The sequence below is a fragment of the Ursus americanus genome, chromosome 18 (genome assembly GCF_024610735.1).
Source record: "Ursus americanus isolate L20-20 chromosome 18, mUrsAme1.1.p, whole genome shotgun sequence".
Lineage (NCBI taxonomy): Eukaryota > Metazoa > Chordata > Mammalia > Carnivora > Ursidae > Ursus > Ursus americanus.
The window spans coordinates 13,060,698-13,084,686 of record NC_142144.1 but is presented as its reverse complement, the minus strand read 5'-3'; the positions used below and the strand labels follow the sequence as shown (position 1 = coordinate 13,084,686).

General features: G+C 54.4%; 2 long non-coding RNA genes across 2 annotated transcripts; one reads left to right on the top strand and one right to left on the bottom strand.

Moving 5' to 3' along the window:
* The first annotated feature begins 563 nt into the window (after positions 1 to 563).
* On the top strand, positions 564 to 16,178 carry LOC123788009 (uncharacterized). Its single transcript, XR_006778394.2, has 5 exons — positions 564 to 837; positions 9,410 to 9,680; positions 12,688 to 12,939; positions 13,559 to 13,646; positions 16,041 to 16,178. It is a non-coding gene; the product is annotated as an uncharacterized LOC123788009 (long non-coding RNA).
* Positions 14,147 to 23,987, bottom strand: LOC123788008 (uncharacterized). Its single transcript, XR_006778393.2, has 3 exons — positions 23,854 to 23,987; positions 23,501 to 23,654; positions 14,147 to 16,285 (listed from the first exon to the last, which is right to left on the bottom strand). It is a non-coding gene; the product is annotated as an uncharacterized LOC123788008 (long non-coding RNA).
* Between the last annotated feature and the right edge of the window lie 2 nt (positions 23,988 to 23,989).

The following is a 23,989-nucleotide window of genomic DNA, read 5'->3' as shown; positions in this document are numbered from 1 at the left end:
GGAGAGCTCTGGTCTCCGCTTCTGCTACCACCAGCTTTGAGAAACACAAGTGAAGGTCAGGACTCTTCTTTGACAGCATAGCCTGTGAGGTGAGCTTTATTATACCCATTTTGTAGACAAGAAAACTGAGGCTCAAGGGGGTGCTTGTTTGCCCCGTCTCCAGGCAGCTACAAAGGGGCAGGGCTGGGATTCAAACCCAGGTGTCCTGACTTCAGGGGTAAGCTCCCTCCACTCCACCCTTGCAAAGGCCCTGGCATACCCACGGTGAGAGAGCCATGGCTAAGGCTGCCAGCATCTGTCCCCAGATCTACAGGCAGATGCTAGGGGGGGGCTTAACGGCAGGCCTGTTGGAAGTTTGGCTCGGAGCCTCCATTGTCTCAGCAAGTTGTAATCTGGCCCCGGGCAGGGGGCTAGGGGTGGAGGCTACTTTTCATGGGAACTCAGGCGAGCCGGCAGTGTGAACCATCAGGCTGGGACCCAGGCCAAGAGAGCGAGAAGAGAGCTGAGACTTGGCCAAGGCTCTGGGCCCTCGGGAGCATCCAGCTGGATGGGGCCATGCCGGCTGGGCCAGATGCAGGCCGGGGAAGGTTCCTGGCAACTCCCCGTCTGCAGGGGAGAGAGACAAAGAGCAAACTGGATGATGGTACAGAGGGTAAAGTGCTGGCAACCAGGGAAACACAGGGGCCTCTGGTCACCCAGGAGAGGAGCCTGATCCATGACGAAGGAGCTCAGAGGCTCCCGGGAGGAGGGGACCCCAGTGTGCTGAGACCCAAGAGACGGAGACAGGTTGGCCAGGACAAGAAGGGGACATGGCGTTTCTGGTGGAAGAAACAGCAGGTAAGAGGAGCCTATTGATCAGAGCATGTCTGACCCATTTGGGGAGGTTCATTTTCAAGCAGTTCAGTCTCTCCTGAGGGTCAGATGGGAGCTACAGCATACAAGAACTGAAGGGGGATGTGTGGAAAGGGTCCAGATGTGAAATATTGCACGGGACCGGGACACACACACACACACACACACACACACACACACACAGAGTCATTGTTTATCTGAAATTCAAATTTAACTGGACATCCTGTATTTTTTTGTGTGCTAAATCCGGCAACTTTAGCCTTGGGGCAATTTGGACTTAATTCCTAGGTAGTGGGGAGTCATCAGAGGCTTTTCAGGAGGGGAGGACATGATGCTATTTGCATTTTAACAGGGGATGGGCAGCATGTGGAAGGAAGAGGGCTGGGCTAAAGGCGGGGAGGCCAGCCAAGAGAGAAGCTGGCAGGATGGAGAGGGGGTAGGCAGACGGGGATTTATCACAGAGGTCAAGCCAATGGGCCTTGGTGACCAACTGAGTGTGGAAATTGAGAAAATGGGGCAGTCAAGGTTGGCATCCACATGTCAGGGCAACTAGACGGATGGTGGTGACCTTTCCTGAGCGAGGAGCAAAGGGGGAGGTGCAGGTTAGGAAGGAGCCAGGGGCCAAGTCCAGCTTTGGACACAGGGAGCCCGGGTGGCCTGAGGGTCCTTCTAGAAGAGGCGTCCAGGAGACCACCAGAGTTGGAGGTCTGGAATTCAGGGGAGGGGCCGGGGCAGGAGGCCGGAGTAGACTAGCATTTGTAGTAACACCACTGAGACCATAGGAGAGGAGGAATGTGCTCAGAGAAGCCACACAAGGTGGGAAAAGAGGGAGACTGAGGCTGGCACCCTGGGAAATGTAACAGTTGAGAGGACACGGAAGGAAGGGAAGCTGGCAAATGAGACCCAGAGGCCAAGGCCAGGGGTTGGGGAAACACAGGATGGGTCTTCAGGACCCTGTGTGGCCCTGGACGCTAGGGCAGGGGAGAGTCAGAAGGAGAGCTATTTGGGAAGTGTGAAAACCTACCTGCGTATCCAGTCAGGTAAGCCCAAGTAGTCAGGTGGCTTTGGCTACCAGTGACCTGATGGGGAACATTTCTGCGGAGTGGTGGGGGCAGAAGCCAGGTGCCTCAGGAGAGTGGGAGGTAGAGGCAACCCTTTCTGGAACTTTGGCTGTGAGCCACTTGGACATGGTGGATTGGCCCCCGCCATGGATGCCCTGTCCCCACTCCGCCCCCACCAAACCAACAGTGAAGGAATAAAGCAGGTATAACTCACCCGTAATGACGAAGAAGCCGGGACAGGAGGCACGGGAAGAAAAAAGATTTCAACAGCACCTTGAAAGATGGGAGGCGAGGGAGAAGTGGCGAGTACATTCGGGACTAGAGCTTCCAGGGCCCGCAGAGGCGATGCTGAGAATGACCGGGCCAGCCTGTCCTGAAGAATCCAAGAGGCCTGGGTCCTGGAGGGACCAGGTGAGACTGGAAGTCTGGACACAGAGCTGTTGTTCCCAGGGTTCGTAGGTGGCTATACGCACGGACAGAAGGGCATCGGTGTCTCCTTGGAGGATTGAACCACAAACACTTGCAGATCTCAAGCACGGCAGAGAACAGGACCGCATCCTGAGCCGTGGGACTTCTAGCCTCTTCCCCTGCTCTACACCCAGAAGTATGCCCACAGTGCTCTACCCCCAAACAAGAGGTTGGAGGAATTATCTCTTAAGTGACCAAGTCCCAAAGGGTGCCCCTTCATTGATGACGATGACTGGAGGCCAGGATGTCAGGGGGAAGAGGCTGCAGCGAGGTCCGTCCTAGACCCCAGCAGCCGCAGCGGCAGGAGTGGGGGGAGCCTGGAGCTCTTTAGCAGGCAAACTTTGTGAGGGGATGTGGTGGCAGGATGACTTCTAGAGAGAGAGGGAGAGCGTCTTGTGAGGACCGAGGGGCCATTTTCCAGCACAGAAAATGTTGTCATGGGCAGGATCCTTGGGGGACAGCCCAAGAAAGAATTCTTCAGTGACAAGGGGTTTGTTCCAAGTTTGGGGGCAGAGGTGAGAGCAGAGGATGGAGCTCGGCTGCCGTGAGAGACCCCAAGGAGAATGGAACTTGGTTGAGACGCGCTCCTCCTGGAGGCTGGCTGAGGAGAGTGTCCCTCATCTTGGGGAGCAGGGGGTCGGAGCCAGGAGCTGTCGGGGAGGCAAGAGGTGGTGACGTGGCCACAGAAGCTGAGGACCGTGATGCCCTCCCAGGGTCAGCACGGCAGAGGACGGTGCCAGAATCAGGCAGCCTCTTCTGTTGGAAATGACACAAACCCCAGACTGGCTTACACGCAAAATGGCACGCATCTTGTACACATCCAGCCACAGCGTAAGTGGCTTCAGGACTCGAGCAACACCCCCGCAGTGGCTGACCCTGACTCCCCTTATCAGGGTTGGCTCCGTTCTCCAGCTCCGTGACGTGACCCCCCAGCAGCTCCCATGACCTCAACACCAAGTCTGGGGGAAGGGACAGGGCTCTTCCTCCTTCTCTCAAACCAGAGTTCTGGGAAAAGAGCCCTGTTGGTCCTGATTGGCCTGACCTAGGTCACGGGCCCATCCCTGAGCTGATTGTCACAGCCAGAATCGTGGACAGCTCTGATGGGTTTAGCTCAGATCGTGTGTTCTGCCCCCAGGAAGGGATACGGAGTTTGCTACTATGAAACACGTGCACTGGGGCATGAGGTCCCCCAAAGGCGAATCAGGGAACTACTGTCCCAAGAAGAAAGAGATGTTGAGAGCAAACGTACCTGATGTCTCTGTCACCGGGTACTCCCTGAATTCTGGGGAACCCCCGATTCTAGGCACTCAGTACATGTTTGTGCAATGAATGGATGGATGAATGGACAGACAGACAGATGGCTGGATGAAGGCATCTTTCCAGCTCCCAGGGAGGATAAACGATTTCCCCTCTGTATCTCCCTCTTTACTTACCCTTACCCTAGCCAAGCACAAAATCACCTTTGTCTCGTGCAGTACCCCTAGCACCCAACGCAGTGCCTGGCATAGAGTAAGGGCTCAGAGAACAATTGAATTAACAAATAACCCATCTACAGACAGAGCCCCCAGTTTGGCCACTTACCCTCTGAGCCTCAGTTTCCCCATCTGCAGTGGGCGCTACCTTGGGCACCAGGCAGCCATGTCAATGTGTCCAATGGCTCCATGAACATGAACTCTGACTGTGGACGTCCTTGGTCCCAGCAGAAGCAGCCTCCCACACCAGTCACCAGCTCTGCAGGACAATCCCAGGCCTGGCATGGAGGTTGTTAATTGCCCTCCTAAACCACAGGACAACTTCTGCTGTACCCCACCCCCTCTCTGGCTGCCAGATCCACAATCTAATTTTGCACAGGCTGCAGGACTAATCCATTTAGCAGAAGTCATGGGGAAAGAAGTGAGGGGTTAGTGATGGCCCCCAGAGATCAAGGTTTGGAATACATTGAACTCCTGGGTGGAAAACTACTGGGAAATGAATCCCAGCCCTACAAAAAGAAGGGCGTTGTCATGGTCAGAGCTTAACAGAGATAGAAGAGGCAGAGCTTTCTCAGAGGTGGTGAGCCTTCCATCTCTGGAAGCATTCAAGCAGACACAGGGCACTTAGAGGGGACATTTACTAAGGATTAGAAAGAGTACTTCCTTCTATTCCTGGATTCTTAGGATTCCAATCCAGCCCATGGTGACAGGGCATCTTCTGGGTGCTGGCCACCGTCCAAGGGACCGACACGTGCTGGCTCCCTTCATTCTCCCAACAACCCAGGGAGGGAGTTATCTGTAGCCCCCATTTTTCAAATAAGGAAACCGAGGCCCTGCAGGACCAAGGTCCTTGCCCCCAGGTCACTCCTGGAAAGGTAGCCACAGTGATAGGCAGTGTTGATTGGAACGGGAGCCCAGTGCCAGGCGGAACACCCTACTAACAGAATCAACATGATAATTCCTCTCTCCACTTTACAGATGAGGAAGCTGAGGCTTGGGGAGAGTAAGTAATTTGCCCCAGGTCAGAAAGTCCAAAAAGCAGCAAAATCTGGATGCCAACTCCTGTCTGAGCTCTGACTGACGCCAAAGTCCAGGCTTTTAACCAGAGCAGCGGTGGTAAACTCCAGTTTTCACGTTCTTTCTGCTATTCATTCCCCTGAGGCTCGTTGCTGGGGACGCAGGGGCTGCTGGCAAAGTGCCCCTCCCGCTGGCTTCCTCTTCTGGGAGAAGAACCAGAAGGACAAGGGGAAGTGGGACAAGCTGCCGCTGTTCTTACCATCTCTCTCCGCCCCCTGATTTTCACCATGGAAGGAGGGGTCTGTCCCCAGGAGAGAGGGGCTCACAACGCCAGGGGACAAATACAGGGCGACAGCATGGTCCTGGGTTGGGCCCCAGACACTGGCCCTATAAGGAGCAGAGCTACCCATTCCTCCAGGACATCATGGACATTTCCTGAGCACCTGCTGTGCGCCAGGCCCTGAGCACATTTGATCTATTCTCTCATTCACTCCTGACATTGACCTAGAATACTTACCTGACAGTCATTAGCCTGGGAGGCCCCAAGATCACCCCAGCCTGTGGGATACTGATGGATGCTGCTGTGTCTCAGCTGTCTTCTGGCCTGACCCTTTCCTCTGCAGTCCCCAAGGCCTCCACCAACCGGCCACCCAATACCTGAGGTCTTCTGGCCCTGACCCTGGTAGGAAATTTGGGAGCATCCTAGTGCCACCTACTGGCTAGTGGCGGAAGGACAAGGAGCCGGGCCCAGGAGTCCAGCAACCCCGTAGCCCACCCGGTGGGTTGATTCGTTCCCTCTCTTGCTGCAGAAAAGATCTCGGGCAACTTCCAAGAATGCATAATGCACCACCAGAGCAGAGAATAAGGGTGTGGGAAAAGGAGAAAGAAACACAAGAATGGGAACACGGAGGAGGCGGGAATGAAGTTAAAATACAGACCATAAGGATTGACTGTTCTGGAAATAAGACCACAGGCTCAGAAAATTGGAAGGTGGCTTCTGTCATCTACAAAGGCACAGAGAAATGCAGGAAGCACCCAGCAGCCATGGCAAAGTGATAACTCATCTTTGTTCTATCCCATGAGTTTATAAGTTTCTCTACACCAGGGTACAGAGCACACACACACACACACACACACACACACGCGCACGCACCCTCACCACATCTTTTCAGAAATCCTGTCGGGATGCACAAGGGAGAGAGGTCCTTATAATGTAGATTTGAAAAACGATACATTTTAAAAACAAGGAGTTACAGAAAACAAAATAACGTATTTACACGAAAAAATACAGATATACATTTGAAAAGACAGTATTCTTGAAAAAATAACAAAGGGAGTATAGTTTTGAAGGACTAAGTGTTAAGGATATTTCTGTTAGGTGAGTGCTTAAGTTTTGGGCTACACGGCGTGAAGTTTTTTGCTGCGAGGGGGCGTACTTTGGCTGTGGAGGGCCACACCTTGGCTCTAAGCCACTAGCAGGTGGCATAAAGGGGGGTCAGTCATAGCCGCTGCCACAATCCCAAAGTCTATGAATGAAGACGAACCAATGGCTCAGGAAAAGCACGACTTTGGTCCTAAATGGGAATGGGTTGCTCTGGGGCTGGGTGAGAGGTCTCAGGGGAAGAAGGCAGAGTGAAGAGGAGAGCTGCTCTCCGTGACGGCCTCCCCGTGAGCCAGTTCATGGACTGTTGTGCCCGACACAATCCGGGTTTTAATCATGACTCTGCACTTGTTAGCCGAGGGTCCTGGGACCCTTTACTTCGTCCGTCTGGATTTCAGTGGCAGGCCCAGCCCCCCCCCCCAGGGGTGCTGCCAGAGCTTCCTGAGATAAGGCACAAGGTGCCGTGGAAACCAGTCAGAATCACCATACGACCCAACAGTTCCATTCACAGGGGTGGACCCCAAAGAATTGCAAGCAGGGACCGAGACCTGTACACCAATGGTCGTAGTAGCTTTATTCACAATAATCTGAAGGTGGAAAGAACACACGCGTCCCCCAGCAGATGAAGCAGAGACAAAATGTGGAGTACCTATGCAGTGGGATATTATTCAGCCTGCATTAAAACGGGATAAAATCCTGACCCGTGACAACACGGACGAACCTGGGAACCATTGTGCTAAGTGAAATGAACCAGACACTGAAGGACAAATACTGTAGGCGTCCACATAGGTGAGGTCCCTAGAGTAGGCAAGTTCATTGAGACGGAAAGGAGAGCTGAGGTTGCAGGGGCAGAGGGGAGAGAGCAATGGGGAGTTACCATTGAATGGGTACAGAGTTTTGGTTTGAGATGGTGAGAAGTTCTGGAGGTGGGTAGTGGTGATGGTTGCACAAGACTGAATATACTTCATGCCCCTGAATGGTACACTTAAAAATAGCTAAAATGGTAAATTAAAAAGAATTTTTAGATAAAAAATTATATGATCTTAAAAAAAAAAGAAAGAAAGAAAGAAAGAAAACGTAGCGCAGAGCCTGGCACCTAGAATATACCTTGCAGCTCTGTCTCCATTCCTCTCTGTTAGACCGGGAGCCAGCCTCCTGGGCCACTGTGGCCGGCTCCCACTAGGGGGAGCCCGCGCTCCTCGCAAACACCCCCAGAGGTGAAAGAAAAGGGTCTGGACTCTGAGGTCCTGCCGGCCAGAAAGGAGGTGTTGCAAGCTGGGTGGGCTGACAGGACCCGGAGCTCGAGTCGCGGGTTCCACTAACTGAGCCAGCCAGGCGCCCCAACAGTTTGGTGTTCTGAGTTGAGCAGGGAAGACGTGCCCGTGTTCTAGACTCTTCTGCAGAAACTGGCTGTTTGTGAGTTCATCCCCTCCCTCCCTCCCTCCCTCCCTTCCATCCTTCCTTCCTTCCTTCCTTCCTTCCTTCCTTCCTTCCTTCCTTCCTTCCTTCCTTCCTTCCGCGAGCACTTTCCGGCCCCAGTTCTGCACTTGAGGAACTCGTGGACCCAAGATCCGGAGATGTAGGCCCACGTGAGCAGTGCGGGGGGGCGGGGAACACCAGAGGGGCCCCTGGCCGGACAGTGAGGGGATCAGTGAAGGTTCCCCAAAGGAGAAAATTCCTTCACCCGCTCCCAATGGGCGGGCAAGAGAGCGCCAGAGAAAGGTGAGGCTGGGGAAGGGAGAGCATGTTGTCGGCAGAGGAAATGCCCGTGCAAAGGCCCAGAGCAGAGAGAGCCGGGCTTCCCGAGGTAACGTGTGCGGTAGGCGCCGCAGGCAGATGCCAGGCAACAAGCCAGCACGCACCGTGAGCGGCAGTTGCGGGTAAGAAGCAGCCCCCTAAAGGAGAAGACAGTTCTCTTCTCGTCTCTTCTCTCTTTTTTTTAAGATTTTATTTATTTATTCGACAGAGATAGAGACAGCCAGCGAGAGAGGGAACACAAGCAGGGGGAGTGGGAGAGGAAGAAGCAGGCTCCCAGCGGAGGAGCCTGATGTGGGGCTCGATCCCAAGACCCCGGGATCACTCCCTGAGCCGAAGGCAGACACTTAACGACTGCGTCACCCAGGCGCCCCTCTCTTTTCTTTTTTTCAAGCAAGTTCTACGCCCAAGGTGGGGCTCGGGCCTACGACCCCGAGATCAAGAGGTGCACGCGCTAGTGTCTGAGCCGGCTGGGCGCCCCAAGATGACAATTCTTATTCAGGGAACCTCCGTGAGCTCCAAGTGGAGTGGGTTGTTGTGGGATGGTTTCCATGGCAACTCTGCTTTCCTCCCCCAAGACTCCGCAAGGATGCTTCCAAGGGCTCTTCCGACTCCATGGCCAAGGCTCCCTCAGCTGGGGACGGAGTCCACTCCCACCCTCCACCCCGGCTCTGGGTCCCCAGGCCCTGGAGAACCTGAGCCCCGTGAGTGTGCTCTCACACACGGGGTCCACACTTACCCCAGGCTTTTCTGCTCCAGCCCCTGCTTGCTCCCCCCACCAGGACTTTGCCAGGCCGTTCTGGCTACACCCCCCTTAAAAGGTAACTGAAACTGAGAGAGAGGCAGACATTTACTGAGGTTTGAATTCTTGCCACCTGGCGTGGGAGTGGGGAGGGAAGGTGCCGTCTACCAAAGATCTCGGACACCCCTTGCCTGACCTCCATCCCAAGGTCAGAGCATTCAGTCGTCATCCCATCCACTCATACCTACTGAGCATGTGCCTGGCCCCTACCAGGCCCCCAGGACGCAGACCGAGGCCCAGGAGCTCATAATCTAGTGGGAAGAAAGCCTTGGAACAAGAAGTAAATGCATTCCAATACCCTTTGGGCATCCTGGGCAGGTGGGCTCTGCCCACTTTGGACTGCATTGGAGAAGACAGAGAAGGATGGGAGCCCTGAGATCAGGGATCTGAGAACCTAGACCTGGGAGGGACCTAAAACCCTCTTGCTCTGGAATAAATGCTTGTGTCCCCCTTGCTCTCTCTTGGACCGCTCATTCTGGGAAAGCCCGCTGCCATGCTTATTCTCCCGACAGAGCAGTCTGCGTGATACTCAGCTGAGCCCTCCTGCCAACAGCCTGTACCAACTTGAAGTTTTTACTCACTTCTTCTCTGCTTGTTCTAGCAATTGCTGAAAGACAGACTGTGGGGTAAGTGGGCTATCTCGGAAACAAACCCTCCAGCCCCAGACCCCAGCCTGGCTGACACCGACTGCGAACTCAGGCAAGACCGCAAGCCGGAATCCCCAGCTAAGCCGCTCCCAAATTCCTGACCCACAGGAGCAGTGGAATAAGTGGGTTTTGTTGTTTCAAGTCACAGAGTTTTGGGAGAATTTGTTATACAGCAACAGAGAGCCAATCTCCAGGGACCGATCCAATATATAAAGAGAAGCAAAAGTATTACAAAACAATGGGAGCCAGATTTCTCACCGTTGGAGAAAGGGATTTCAAATATGGAAAGGGAGAAAATTAGAATGACCTCGTGGTGTCGGACAGAAATTAGAGCTCTGGTTGTCCATGTCTGCACATAGGTGTCGAATGGATGTAGATGTGAGTGGGAGGGGGGGTTGTGGATACACGGTCTAAACACGCATGCACTCCCAGCTCTGTCCACCGAGACCTCAGAACAGGGACACACCAAGAGTGGCGGGTGCACTTCGTGGGTTTCTAAATACCATTTTCTATTAGGGGTGCCTGGGGGGCTCATTTGATTAAGCAGCTGACTCTTGACTTCAGCTCAGCTCATGATCTCAGGGTCCTGGGATCAAGCCGTGCGTTGGGCTCTGCCCTCAGTGGGCTTGAGGATTCTGTCTCTCTTCCTCTGCCCTGGCCCATGCTCTCTCTCTCTCAAATCAATCTTTAAAGTTAAAAAAAAGATTTTATTTATTTATTTGAGAGAGAGAGAGAGTGAGTGAGCATGGGTGGGGGGTAGGGGAAGGGCAGCCAGTGCCTGGTTGACTCAGTTAGTCTGCCTTAGGCTCAGATAAGAATCCCAGGATCCTGGGATTGAGCAGGGAGCCTGCTTCTCCCTCTCCCTCTGCCCCTCCCCCCTCATGCTCTCCCTCTCTCTCTCTCTCTCTCTCAAATAAATAAATAAAATCTAATAAATAAACCAATGAACTAAAAAACAAATTGCAAAAATATCATTCTCCATTAAAAAGAGTCAAGGCTCCTTAGGGAAATGACTGATTTCAGGGCACAGAAAATACAAAATGAGCCTGAAATGTCCTATTGTGCCCCAAAGTAAGCAAGTGTATGAAGAATAGGGGGACAAATCAAAAGGAGTGCCCCCTGGCCACATCTGAAAATATTTGAGTGTCAAAATATTGACAGTAATAAACCGGTCTTGGTCATACTGATATAATCCACTGAATGAAACAGGAATCCATGAGTCTGTCCTGATAGCAATAAATAAGTGAATACGTTGAAAGTTTGATAGAGAATTGGATATTTATGTATTTCAAAGTAACTCCCCCACAAAACGCTCATGAATTACCAATGGGAAAAGAGTAATTTTACGGTGGAGAAGCCTAGCAGACACCATCTTAATGAAGCTATCAGAAATGAGTCAAGTGACAATCCTGAATCACCTGGTGAGATGCAGTGAAAAGAATGCAGGACCATTTCTGTGATGTTCCTGTAGATAGATGAAGTTTTCCCTAATTTTTTATCTCCTTGTGCTGTCAATTACTTGAAGAAAGATTGTGGATTTGTCTATTTCGCCTTTTTGTTCTCTTGATTTCTGCTTTATATATTTTGAAGCTACCTTATTAGTTGCATGCAAGTTTAGAATTTTTATATCGGCTTGATAAACTGAACATATTTTTGCCCCGCTGTGAATAACTCTCTTTATCTTTAGCATTGCTGTTTTTCACTGTAAACTCTACTTTTGCTGATATTAATGTATCTACACCAGTTTACTTTGGGTTGGTATTTTATGGCATAACTTTTTCCATCCTTTTCCTGTCTTCATTTCCGTATCCTTATATTGGACATGTCTATTTTGTAAGCAGCATATGATTGGGTTTTATTCATTTTTTAATCCAATGTGGTCATGCTTATCTTTCAGTTGGAGTATTTAACCTGCTTACATTTAATATAATTGCTGACGTATTTGGCTTTATGTCTCCCACCTTCTTGTTTGTTTTCTGTTTGTCCCACTTATTTTCTGTTACTTTTCTCTCCTTTCTTGCTCTCTCTTGCCAACCTGAAAGTACATACCCAGCAAAAAATACCCTTTGAAAACAGAAACGAAGCAGAGGTATGCCAGGCAAATAAAAACCGTAGCAATTCGTCACCAGCTCACCCCCATCAAAGGAATTAGGAAAAGACGGTTTTCAGGCAGGAGAAAATGGATCCCAGACAGAAACTTGGAGATGCAGGAAGAAATGAAGGCCAATGGAGAGAGAAAATACATGGTTAATCTAAACCAATATTGTCTGTATAAAGCAATAATAATATTCTCTTGTGGAATTTGAAATATATAAAGAATTAGAGTACCAGATGGCACCAGAAGACAATAGCGTATAAGTCAGGAGGGGGTAAATGGAGTTTTAAGTGGCCTAAGGTTCCTGCATTTTCCTGCAAGTGGTAAGAGTACTAATTTATACTAGACTTTAATAAGTCAAGGATACATATTGTCATCTCTAGGGGGAGCACTAAAAGACTAGAAAACTGGCAAGCTAATAAAGAAATAACATGTACTAATAAAAAAATACCAAATCAATCCAGAGTTAGGGGAGAAAGGAGAGAAAATAAATGTATTTTTTTAACTGAAAAATAAAGTAACACACAGAAGAAACTTCAGAGGTAATAAAAATCTTAAATTGGGAGGGGAGCATATAGTGTTCACTCCAACCTGATTCACAACATTTACATATATTAGATAACTATTGTTTTTGTCTCTATGCTGTAGTTGATAAAAATAAATTTATTTATTTATTTTTAAATATTTTACTTGTTGGTCGGAGAGAGAGAGAGAGAGAGAGAGAGAGCACAAGCAGGGAGAGGGAGAGGGAGAAGCAAGCTTCTTGCTGAGCAAGCAGCCCAATGTGGGACTCAATCCCAGGACCCTGGGATCGCGACCTGAGCAGAAGGCAGACGCTCAACGACTGAGCCACCCAGGCGCCCCCGAAAAATACATTTTAAAAATGTAAGGAGAATAGGACCTGGTGTGCCTTGCAGCCTGGAAGGCCAGTGACCAGTCTGGTTCCTTCCCTGACCCTGCGCTTAGTACTCAGTTAAGAGACAGACCTTCTGTCGTGACCCGCCTCGTCCACACGGTGGCGCTGCGGGGCAGGCTCAGCCGCTCCGGGCAGGGGCGGGAGCGGTGGTGGGAGGGAGTGGGGTGATGTCGCGGCGGGGAGGGGGCGGCGCATCTTCATGAACAGATTTATTTCTTCAGCATCCTGCCGACAGCCTTACCAGGTGGCATCCGGAGCGCTCGCACGCAACAAGTCAATCGCCCCCTTAGGTGGCCGCGGAGCATTCCAGCGCCAGCTGCCAGGGCATTTTCCACGCCGTGGTGCCGCCCAGCCCACCTCACCGTGCTCTGCGAAATGCCCCGGTGCATCCCAGTGACAAGACTGGATTCCCACAGCGTGCCTGTGGGCTCTCACAGGGCTTGTCACATCATCGTTGGGGCCCAGCTCCAGAGGTAGTGAGTTCTAGGTCTCTGGAGGTGTGCAAGCCATACTGAGCCACTCCACCTGTCAAGGGAGCTACCAGAGGGTCAAGGGGATCTTGCCTTGGATGAGATGATCCTGGGTCTCTCTGGGCTAAGACTGGGTGTTTCTGATTTCTGGCTCTGAATTCTCCCACATGTAAATCTGAGCGTATCAATTCTCCCACATGTAAATCTGAGCGTATCGCTGTCTGCTTAAGACATTCCATGGCTCCCCATTGCCCTCAGGAGAAAGTCCAAGCTCCTAAGCCTGACTCCTGAGGTTCTTTACCATCACCACACTGCCCCCCAAACCACTGCCACCTGGAGGCACCCCATGCTCCAGCACACTGAATCCTTCCATTCCCTCCCACCTGGCGTGCTGGCTCACCTCTGAGCCTTCAACAGGCTGTTCCCATTCACCCATTCACTCAAATACTTTTCCACCCCCCAGTTTTTCTTGTCTAGCTCTGACTCATCATCCTTCAGACCTATAGTTTAAATGTTGCCTCCTTCTAGAAGCCCCTGGGATCCCTGCTGCCCCCACCCCAAGCTTCTCTCTCCAAATACCACACTGGACTCTAATTATACACTTATTGTTTGCCTCCCCTAGAGGTCGGTGGGCCCCTTGAGGACAGAAGCCAGTCTCCCTGGGTCATCACTGCTCTCCCACGGCTAGGATGGGATCTACTAGGTGCTCCGTAAGTCACTGTGCCTTGAATGTCCAAGAGTGTGCATGGAATAGTGGGGGCCCCTTCCTTTTGTGGTGTCTGAGGGATATGGCAAAGGCACTCTGCGGGCTGCAGATGGGAGGGGCACGGGAGGGACCAGGCCTAGTTACAACAGCTCATTCAGAGGAACTGCTGGGCTCCCCTCGGGCTCCTGCTGCCAGGCAAGAAAAACCACAATGGCGAGAAGCTGCGGGGGTGGGGTGCTCCCCAGCATGCAGCATGTGGCTGGACACAGGCTGGCCTGCAGCTGCTCCAAAGAGAGAGATGGGTGAGTGGCTCAGCTCCACCCAGCTCTGCCCAGCGTCCTTCCTGCACAGGCGGTCCCTCCCAGACCCCGATGTCCAGCCCACATGCCACACTGACATTGGACATTTCCCCCTGAACATCCTCGGCACCCTAAACTCATCAAATTCATCGCCCTTCTCCAAATTGTTTCTCCTCCTGGTTCCTCGCTCCCCACGCTGCACCCCCACCACTCACCCACCCCCAGAGCCTGGTCTCTAATCAAGGACCCCACCATCTGCTTTGCTGATCTCTCCAGGGTCCAGTGAGGACAGCACTCTCTCGGCATCTGCCCCTCTCCCCTCCCGCACTCCACATTACAGCCAGACTTTCTTACTTTCAGTTCCCCAAACAAGCTGACTGCTCCCTCCTCTTGACCTTGTGCTGACCCCTCAGCCTGGACACCCCCTTTCTACGTGGCAAATGCATCTGTGTCCCTCCAGTTTCTGCTTAGATATCCCTTCGTCCAGGAAGCCCTCCCAGGTCTGGTGCTCTTCCTTAGGGCTCCTGCGGTTACCTGGGCTTTCCTATCTCTGCCTGGGGCTAGCTGTGTTGCCAAACCCGGTGGTCAGTGTTGTGTCCCCAGCTCGCTAGGCTGCTTGGCACCACCTGACCTAGTGGTCCTGTCCTCCTTGCCAAAATCTCTTTTCCCCTTGACTCCCAGGTCCCCGCTCTCTGGGCCCTCCTCCTGCTCACAGGCTGCTCCTTCTTAGCTCGCTTGACTAGTTCTTCCTCATCTCCCTGCCCCCTGGTGTCTGCAAGCCCCAGGACTCCTCTCTCCTCCACCTCCTCTCCTTTGATGCTGGCATCAGGCACAGGGCTTTAAATCCCATCTGCATGCCCACAGCTCCCAGGGGTCTGTCTCCACCCTCTGACCTACTCCTCACCCCTGCACATGATGGCTAGCTCCCACCTCCAACTTAGCAGTTCGGTCAAGCTCACAGTTCAAACTCCCTTCCTCCAAACCACTCCTCTTCTATAGCCCCCAGTCTCCTGGTTCACGAAGCCCTAAACCTTGCTGTCATCCTTCTCCCTTTTTATCACCCCACATCCAATCCGTCGGGAAGGCTCGTGGCTACCTTCCAAACACACCCAAGTCCCACCCTCTCTCCCCCTCCACCCAACCACCTGGCTCAGTTGGGTCAAGTTTGGTGGCCTCCTGACCCATGTCCCCACTTCAGCCCTGGCCCCCTTAGGTCTATTTCCAGCCCAGCAGCCAGCTGTAAGGCAGGTAGCCCCCACCTCCCAGAACTTCCACAGGCCCTCACCTCACTCGGAGTAGGAGCCAAGCCTTCCCTGCCAGGGAGCCCTTCAGGAGAGGACCTGCTCTTCCACCACCTCAATGCTGTTCCCTGAACATCCCTGCCTCTTGGCCTTTGCACTGGCCGTTCCCTCTGCCTTTGACCCTCACACCCACCACATCTGCACTGCTCTTCCCTCACTGCTGGCAGATCTCTGCTTAGAGAGCAGAACCTGACTCCCAGTACTTTCTAGCCCCTTCGTTCTGCCTTATCACCTCCCCAACATGCCATATGTGTGTATTCTGTCTCCACTAGAATGTAAATCTAGCAAATTCACCACCACCACCAGAGTACTCAAGCCACCATTAGTGTTTAACAAGCACTGAATGAACGGATGGGTGGGTGGATGGAGAGAGAGAGGGAGGGATGGATGGATGAGTAGGGGGATGGGTGGGTGGGTGAATGGGTCAGTGGATGGGTGAGTGGAGGGAGGGAGGGATGGATGGATGAGTAGGGGGATGGGTGGGTGGGTGAATGGGTCAGTGGATGGGTGGGTGGAGGGAGGGAGGGAGGGATGAGTAGGGGATGGGTGGGAGGATGGATGGGGGATGGGGGATAGATGGATGGGTAGGTAGATAGAGGGATATGTGGACAGGTAGATGGAGGGATGGATCAAGGCGTTGACCGTCAGGTGTCATCCCGGCTCCGACTCTGCAAGAGGAGGCAAGTCCGTGCCTCTGGAACCCACAGTCATTTAGGAGCACTTGAGATGCTGAGATCCTGACTGGCCCGTGTAGGACTCCCCAGGCCCCAGAAGATTTACACTGCTTTTTCCCGGCAGTGAGGACAAAGTGCTCCAGAATGCCACACTGATCCAAATGTTAAGGTCTCGTGCCTCTTGACGCGGCCCTTCTGCTCCTGGGCGTCTCTGCATCAGGAAGGCCAGCACGGGCACGCGGGAAGAGCTATGTGTGCCGAGAAGGTCATCCTGTGACCCACGGACCAGCCTGGTTGTCCCCCAGTGGAGCCCCGCTGGTGAAGATTGCTCGGTAGCCAGTACAAGAGTCCAGGAGGTGCACCCGTGTGCTGAGGAGGGAAGATTCGGGGTTGAGTTGCCAAGTGACAAAAGATCCGTTATATAGAATGTGCTACGTGTGGTGCGAGGAAACGCGTACTCTGCGTGTGTGTGTGCGCACGCGTGTGTGTGCATCTGTGTACGTGTCCGTGTGCACAGGAAAGAGGTGGGGCTCACACTTTCCCACCTCCTAACCGTGGTCACCCCTGGTACACAGTGGGATTGGAAGGGAAATGTCCTTATTAGTCTCTGTACTTTACCAACTTTTCTTTTCACAATAAGCTGGTATTGTCACTGGACACGCATTTTTAAAGAAATTGTCCCACTGTACATTTCAGCATTTGATCTGGTGGCAGTTGGGTTGGGTGGGAAGGTGGGTAGATAGGGGAGTGGTGAGTTCCCCCAGGGCGGTGGGTGTGGGATCTGTAACCAAGCAGAGACCAAACCAACCTCAAAACCCTCACCTTGGCTTTCAAGGCTCACGTCTACCCAACGTTTGAACACAATTTCCCAATATTCCCGAACACACAGAGCAGGGAGGGCGGGGTCAGCAAACTAGGGCCTGCGGACCAGATCCAGCCCATCAGCTGTTTTCGTACAGCCGATGGGCGAAGAATGCTTTTTGCCTTTGTAAATGGCTGGGAAGTAATCAAAGGAAGAATAGCATGACACAAGGAAATTATGTGACAATCACATTTCAGTGTCAACAAATAAAGTTTTGTTGGAATACAGCCATGCTCATTCATGCGTGTATCCTTTCTGGCTGCTTCCGAGCTCCAATGGCAGAGCTGAGAAATAGAATGGAGGCTGGATGGCCTGTAGAACCCCAAGTATTCACCGTCCAGCCCTTTACAGATAAAACGCGCTGATCCCCGATAACTTCGGTCCCAAGCAAATCAGTCGGCTAGGTGGCCCCACTACTTGGCCTTTGCTCTGGGGTCTGTGCAACCTCTATGCTCTCCCTCTCTCTCTCTCTCTCTCTCTGCCACCTCCCCTTGTCTACCTGCTGGAAAACTAGTCATCCTGAAAGATCCTGGCAAACTCCCCTGTGACCAGCGGGGAGAGCGCCCTCTGCTGACCCCCCTCTTCTGGCTGATGCCCAGGTACGCCTGCCCCTGCACCCTCCCACCCCTATCCCGGTGGGGATCCTCAGGGACAGGACTGATTCATTTCTGGGTTTCCGGTGCTTGACACAGTCTCTGGCTCAAGTCGGCCGAATGGCATGAATTGCCGTCAGCCGTCATTGCTTTGTGGGTAAAGTGCTTCCAGGCTTCATGGTTTTTCCCGACTCACCACAAAACCTGAAAACTAGCCAGGAAGCATGGGGTGGGAGTGGGGGGTGAGGTTCAGGGGGAATGCAGTGAGCTGAGCTCATGCGGGGGGGGGGGGTTCTCATGATACAGGGGCTTTTCCCAGGGCAGAACCACTCTGTGTGACCGTGGAGAGCAAAGGAAGGCCAATGCAGAGCAGCAGGAGGACATAGCAGAGGGAATTGACTGCCTGGCAGAGAGTGAGTTCCCCATCCTGGGAGGTAAGCAAGCAGAGGTTGGATCAAGAATGTTATGGAGGCGACTCCCGCCCTCTCAGGGGGCTGCCCTGGGTGAGCCTCCGACCTGGGGCTCTTGGAAGCCTGGTGTTCTCTCAGGGCAATGACTAGGCACTTCGGTGCCAGGCACAGGGCCGAGATCTGGGGGCTTGGGGAGAAGACGGAGAGCACTATCCTAGCCGGCTGCTGAAGACACCCCCCCCACGTCCTGCCAGCCTGTGTCTGCACCCTGCCGCCCACATGCGGAGCGTGCCAATGTCTGCAGGGCTACCCGGCCCGAACGCGGGGCAGGGCCCTGGGACCTGGCCTCCGGGGTGGCTCAATGGAGCCCCACGATTCATCACGAAATCGATGATTTCGCAGAACCCTGGGGACCGTGACCACCGTCCTCGTCCTCTCAGGCCTGGAAATCCCCAAACTCCAGGCATTTACTAAGAGCTTGCCTCCTTCCGGGAAGGAGCTGGTTCTTTAATGAGAATTCGGCGTCACATTTGCGCAGCAGGAGGAAGCCACGGCGCACACTGTGGTTGAGGAGTCCGGGCCTTGGAGCCTGCTGTGGCCACCAGGGGCAAGTTACCAACCTTCCCGACAGGGCCACAGAGGACTCAAATTTCTCATCCGGCCCCAGATTTCGGGCCCATGTGAGGTCGATGAGCATTTCTGGTCCCTGAGTCCTGCTGTCCTCAGGACGGTGGTTAGGATTCTCGGAGAGCACATGGAAACTTCCCAAGGGCCCCGTGCACCACACCGGGGCTGCCCTGTTGAGAAGGAGCCCAGCCGCTCCTCCCCCGGGGGAGCCGATGACAGGGCCAGCCCGTGACGTGCCCTCATGCCCCGTTGGCTGGCTCATGACTTGGCAAAAGTTGCCAACCCTCAGTTCTGAGGCCTTTCAGTGAGCCACAAAAGCAGAGCCACCCCTCTCCTTAAACCCAGGAGATGGTGAAGGACAGTTGTTCGGGGCCGGGGCAGGGGGCAGGAGGGAAAGTAGGGCCACCAAAGGTGGCTCTCACGGAGGCCAGAGCAAGCATCACTACACAAATATATACTAAGTGCCAGGATGCTAAGTGCCAGGAAGAAAACCCAAAAGTTGGGGGGCAGGGATGGATAGAGAGTGATGGGGGGGCATGATATCTTAGAGAAGGTGGTCAGGGAGCTGGTATTTGACCAGAGACCTTACTGTAGATGGGGTGAGCCTCTGGGGGAATCTCGGCCCAAGCAGAGGAAATGACCAGGCCTCAGGGGGAGAGTGGAAGGGGTGGTAGAGGACAGAGAGGGAGGGAAGGGCCCAAGGGGAGGGAGGGGAGAGGGAGAGGGGGAAGGAGGGAAGAGAAGGCAGGGAGAGAGGAGGGGAGGAGGGAGGAGTGCTTCTGCTGGCCCTGTTCTAAGTTCTATCTGCATTAAGTCACTCTTGCCAGCCCTCCGGGGCTGTCCTTACCCTACAAAGACAGAAAAGGAAACTGAAGCTCTGAGAAGTGGCATCACTTGCCCAGGGTAGCCCAGCTGGTACATGGGGAGCTGGGATTTGGACCTGGCCGGCTTACCTGTCCTCGCCCGAAAAACCCAGCCAGGTAGTTCCCGGGGGGACTCTGGCCCACTTCGGTTTGTGTTCTGGAAAGGGGCCGTGCGGTCAGCTTAGAGACCCAGGAGGAGCCAGGCACCAAATGGAGCCGGGCTCCATTTGGGTTTGAACAGCAGGATTTAGCTAGAAAACCGGAACTCAGGGCAGGGAAGGACTTGAAAGCTCTCATGGCCCAGAATGCCGGCTGCTACGTGGGATGGCATTGCCTGCCCTTACTCCTTGCATCTGCCTGGCGAACTCCTCTTCGTCCCTCCCAGCCCCGTTCGGCTGGCCCCTCCTCTGCAAGGGCTTTTCTGATTCTGCTAACCAGATGCTCCCTGTACATACACTCTTCTAGCCTTCACATCCCTGGGCTTCAATTCTTGCTTTAGGTCTCCAGCTCCCCGGCTCAGTCCAGCTTAGGCTGTGGCAGGGGCGGAGAGAGAGAGTGGTGCAGACAGAGCATCGTCCCCAGCAGGGAAGCCAACCGATCGGCTGACCACCAGGAGTCCACTGTCGAGCTCCCCTTCCTGCTCCTTCCTGCCGACTTCTCTCCATGTGGTCACAACTTGGGGCCAGTTGCCATCAGTGACTCCTAGTTCCCTTTCTTTACACAGAGTGACAAGTCATATCTGGAACCAGGGGATTCCCGCCGCCGGAGCAGGGCCGTGCCATGGGCTGGCGCGCTGGGCTGCGTCCGGAGCTTTAGCGCCCCCATCTAGACCCACTGGCCCCCCTGCTCCACCCAGCGCCAGCCTGCAGCCACGGCCTCCTGGACATCTCCACATGTCTGTGGGAATTTCCCGCAACACAGCTCGACATCTCCATCCTCAAACCCCCTCCTCCTGGGTCTCCCCCAGCTCCCTAAACCAATCTGAAAGCCTTGGAGTCCTCCTGGACCTGTCTCTTGTCCCTTCCTCCACGTCTGATCGTGCAGCAGCACCCATGGCCCTACAGGTATCCGTCCACTCCAGTCCTCCTTGGGCCACCTTGCTCGAAGCAGCCTTCCATGTCCCTTTCCTGTTTCAGCCTGCAGTGGCTCCCACCCTCCCCCAGCCACAAGGCCTTCCACGAAGTGACCTCTGTGCCCTTTCTTTTCTCTGGGACGGTTCCCCTGACTGTCCACCCAGGCCCAGCCACACAAGTCATTGTTCTGTCCTTCCCGCTCCCCAAGCTCACTCCCATCTCAGGGCCTTTTCAGTAGCTTTGCCCACTGCTGGTTGCTTTCCCCGAACACGCTGGTCTGGTCACTGCTCAGATGTCACCCCCTCGAAGGTGTCTTCCCTGATCACCTGGCTGCAAGCAGGGCCAGCTGTCACGTGGCCCTGACGAGCACTCCTCTCTGTCTGACGCTGCATGTGTCTCCCCCCAGCTAGCACGTCACTGCCACAAGAGCACGACCAAGGCCATCCCAGCCCCTAGCAGAGCCACGCACAAAGGCAGTACTCAGTAACTGTTGGTAGCATGAGTCCAAGAACCAGATGGGGCTGGAATACCCTTTGTTGCCACTCCAGGAAGGTACAAATGCTGGCACTTTTGGACCCTAAAAGTTCACATGTAGGGTTTTACCCTGGGGAGGTCATGAGACAGATGCTCGAGATACCCATCACAGTGTTGTTTCTCAGCCAGAATGACTGGCAACAACCTCAGTGTCCATCAGTAGGGCAGAGGCTCCAAGCAGGTGCCGCCCAGCTCCCACGCAGCTGCTAAGCAGGAGACAGATCTGTTCTGCATTGTTGTGTCACCAGGGGAAGGACAGGGAGACCGGTGCTCAAGACACATTGATTGTAAATGAATCCCTGAGCTCCGAGCTCTGGTTGCACGGAAACATATCTAATTCATGAAAACAGAGAAATGAATTGGGAAGGTGTGGGAGCCGCCTGGCTAATCCAGCTCTGACCTTGACCTGTGAGAAAGTGCTGGCCAGGGAAGGAAGTGCCTGGCCCTGGGCCACACTGCTGCCTGGGGGCCCAGCCAGACCTGGAGCCCAGGTCCCCTTCCCACTGAGCCCCACCTCCCGCTCTCAGTCGGTCCTGGGGCGTCGTGAGAGGGGCTTCCTGAGCCCGCCCCAGACCCTCAAGGTGAGTCCCTGCTTTCAAAGCCTCAGCTTCCTTGACTGTACAATGGGCTGTATTCTCCCCCACCTGCCTTACCCCTCAGCTAGGCTGTGAGGATGATCAAAGTTTGGATAAGAATGAGCATTACCCTGTACGGAGGACTTGACACACACCGGCCTGGTCCTGCCCTAAGGCTCAGATGGCTGCATGAGGAAGCACTGTGGAGAGCCCCATCCCACCAGTGAGACCCCCAAGGGTCCTAGCTCTTGTCTCCCAGTTAGTAAGCGGCAGAGTCTGCATGGGTCTATCTCAGCGACCTCCCACTCTACCTAGAATGTGACCCCAGAACCCCCAAAAGTTTCAGGGCCCCGGAGAGCTGACAAGAGAGCTGGACCTGTGTTCATTTGTTGGCTGGTGGTCCCAGGGCCCGACCTTTCAGTCCTAGATCCCTCCCCACACGGCAGCCTGTCCCCCACCCCACCCCCACTGAGTCAGAGAGCTAGCAAGCTGGGTGCCTGCAGCTGTCTGGGTAGGGCCTGACCTCCCTGTAATTAAGGCAGGGGGAGGCTGGAAGCTGGGAGCTCTGGCAGCCAAGGTTGGAGGGAGGGGTAAGGGGTGACCCCGAGGCTGGTCTGACCACGTCAGCAGCCACTGGCTGCTGTGGGAGCAGCTGGGCAGGACAAGGTGGCAGGGAGGGGCCCAGGTGGGTATTGACTTCCTGCCATCCCTGGCCTGGGCCCTCCTGCCAGCCTCCCAGCTTGTCCCCTTGCCCCCCAGCTCCCTCCTCTTGATGCCCCTCTGCCTGGGCACCAGAACCATGCATGTCTCCAAAAAGCTGGTCACAAAGGTGCAGCTTCTGGTGTCCTCACAGCGCTGGGGGGCGGAAAGCTTTCTCCTGCTTTGTTTGTTTTATGTATGAGAGCTTTCTCCTGCTTTTAGCGCAGAGCGCAGAGCGTTACACAGACTGGGAAGGGGCTGCTAGTGGGAATACCCAGGCATTCCTTAGAAAGGAGGCCATTCTCTAGAATGCCTTCTGAGGCTGCCTGATGCCAGCTCCAAGACTGTCATTCCAGGTCCTCCTCACTCCAGCCCCAACCAGCCCATCTCCCTGACCTTCTCCCAGTGACCTGTCATTCCCACTGCTTGTTACCTTCCATGCCTCTGCCGGTGCCGTTCCCTCTGCCTGGGATGCCGTCACCTTCCCCTGCTCAGCCCATCCAAATCCTGCTCTTCTCCCGCTGTCCGGTTCACATGCCTCCTCCCCCAGACAGCCTTCCCTGATTGTGCCAAAATGACACATTTCTCCCACAAGCCTATGGCCTTGGTCTGTATTCTGGGTTGAATGCAGATTGAATGACTCTGCATGTTTGTCCTCCCCGCTGCCTCTCAGCACCAAGGCTGTAACTTCTCTGGGGCCCTGGCCTGCCCTGGAGGCCACCCCCAGCCTTGGACAAGTCACTTCCCCTGTCTAAGCTGCACTGTCCTCATCTGTAAAACAGGAAGGCCAGCATTTCTGCCAGAGTGACCCGTGAGCAGCGTACCAGACCATGTGGGTAAAGGCTCAGAACAGTGCCTGGCTCTGGTGGCCGCTCGGTGAGTGGTACCCAGCGTTCCAGCCGCTCCTGTTGCTCCAGGAGCCAAAGGGGCCTTTCTAAAGACAACTGGGAAAGTGTCATTCCCACAGACTGTCCTCGGGGTCAGGCCTGAGACCATCCCCCCGTGAGGCCCTGCCTGGCCCTCTCCTGCTTCCCTCCCTGATTCCACCTCTCTGTACCTCCCCTTCAGCCTCCGTTCCAACCCCCCGGAACTTATCTGGGGGCACTGAACGCCCCACGTACGCTGTCAGCTCAAGGCTCTTCCATGATCACTCCGTTTACTTGGCACGCCTTTCCCCCTCGCTCCCTCCTTCACCTGACCGACTCCTACTCATCCTTAGGTGCTGGTGTCTCCAGGAAGCCTTCCCTGACCACCTCCCACTGCCCCCCCCCCCCGGGGGAAACATCGCTGCTCTCTGTTTCTGCAGCACTTCCCCCCTCCCCCCACCGCCGTGCCATGACTTGCTTACCTGTGCGCTCCACGAGGCCAGACGCCGCCTTGCTCCCCGCTGTTAACCCAGCACCTAGCGGTGTCTGGCGTGGAGTAGATGCTCAGAAAAAAGTTAATGACTAACTGAATGGATGGATGAGTCAGTTCTGCATCCCCCGCGCTGCAGGAAATGTCTGTAGAACAGATTTGAGTGGGAAGTTCCAGCAGGGCCTGGGAGAAGCCCCTGGGGTTTGGGCACTGGGTGGTGAACAGAGCCGAGCCCCCCCAGCCCTTCCCACCGTTGGGTCAGCCTGCCACCCTCCCCCGCACCTCCCCACAGACCCTGGGGCCCCAGAGCCAGCTTCCAGATGCTAAGCCCCAGCTCAGCCTTACCTCTTAGCTTTTCCATCTGCACAGCCCCGGCCAGATCTCCGCAGCCAGCGTCGCCGGCAGCCAGGCCAATCGTCCCGGCGTCTTCCTATTTTAGACATCTCGCTGCCTCAGTCCCTTCTAATGTTTCCAGCCCGGC